The following is a 1,555-nucleotide window of genomic DNA, read 5'->3' as shown; positions in this document are numbered from 1 at the left end:
ATGTATGTGTGTGTGTGTCCAGACATAATCTGATAAAGCATCGTATGATACTTTTAATGGTTCTCTAGATTACGTTTTTTTCGCATGTAAGTTTATCGCAGTTCTGCGGTGCCCTTGTCTCGCAATATATATATATATATATATATATATATATATATATATATATATATATATATATATCTATATATTATTTAAATATGTATGGTATATACATACATATATATATATATATATATATATATATATATATATATCTATATATATAATATTAGATACTAAATACCATTAATTGTTCCGTTTAGGCTGGCTTCTGCATGTATTCAGCTGCGTGCGAGTCCATAAAAAAGTTGTGATAATTCATCTTTAAAGATGAATAATCGGATGGTTATGAATTTTTTAGACATAATGAAGTAATTCATATTTTATCATTCTAAATTCTAATAATTTGTACAGATGTAGTTAACCGTATGCAAAACTTTATTGTGATCCATTACAATAGCAAAAAAACGTCTCCCGAGTCCTGAAGCCCTAAAATCCTACTGCAAGTCTGCAAAATGACCAGATGAGATGATCATCTGATCTTGTCACGGTAATCGCTATGACTTTCGTTATCGTTGGACTTCGGCATGAGATAAGTGTTCATGCCTAGCGACTGGATGCCACTTCTGGTAGTTCGTCCGGGCCAAAGGCTGGCTATGAATTGTCTGGTGGGCTGTGGTGAAACGTTCATCAGATTGTAGACTTCCCTTAGTAGGCCTACCCTGACCGGTACCCTGAATGACATCACGCGCTCCAGCGTAGGACAGCCCGGCCTCTAGACCTCCTGACTTGAGGTTACGATCGGTCAGTACACTGAGCTCTTTTTATGACACTGAATATTTCTAATATATACAACTCTTTATGAATCCAGTCTTGGTTAGGTAATGTGGTATAGCTTAACTAAGCCTTATCATAAAGGTAAGCTGGTCTAACATTATTAGCCTGGCTATGTATCCTACTTAGGTAATTCCTAGCTACCTTTTAGCTAGGTGTCCTGGTTCAACTTTCTGTACTTAAGCCTAACAATAGGGTTTAACTTAAACCAAACGGCACACAGGGACTAGGCAGAGGCCAACCACCATGGGCCAGAAAAATAGCCTGTTGATTTACTACTAGGCCTACCTACCTAGCCTAATACTGGCACGACAAGTAATTTCATAGGATATTGCAGTTTCTAGGAGGTACTACCTACCTATTATAGCTAATATTGTGGATGCTTGGGTATTAGGCTAACAGTTTTCCATCAGTAATTGTCAGTCGATTGTAATTATAGTATAGCTAAACCTGTAATTTACCTTTGAACTCTATCCTACGGTAAGGGGGACCTGGTCAGAATGCGGGGTTTTGGATGATGTACACGCTCGGAGAATTAGTATTGCCCAACATCTCTATCCTATAGTAAGAGGGACTTGATAGCCTGTAGCCTAGACTCCTGGGTAGTTTGCAGAGCAACGGATCAGGCCTTGATACCTAATGTATAGCTAGTAGCTAGTGTTAGCTACTTGTGGGGTGGGGG

General features: G+C 38.1%; 1 protein-coding gene across 1 annotated transcript in view; it reads left to right on the top strand.

The window, feature by feature from the left end:
* The first annotated feature begins 538 nt into the window (after positions 1-538).
* Positions 539-1,555, top strand: part of LOC135221742 (2-hydroxyacyl-CoA lyase 2-like) — a 264,184-nt gene continuing 263,167 nt past the window's right edge. Inside the window, 1 exon segment of the mRNA XM_064259551.1 lies at positions 539-843. The gene's annotated coding sequence lies outside the window, so the exon portion shown is untranslated.

This window comes from Macrobrachium nipponense, chromosome 20 (genome assembly GCF_015104395.2).
Source record: "Macrobrachium nipponense isolate FS-2020 chromosome 20, ASM1510439v2, whole genome shotgun sequence".
Classification (NCBI taxonomy): Eukaryota; Metazoa; Arthropoda; class Malacostraca; order Decapoda; family Palaemonidae; genus Macrobrachium; species Macrobrachium nipponense.
This window is presented reverse-complemented; position numbering and strand designations above follow the sequence as displayed.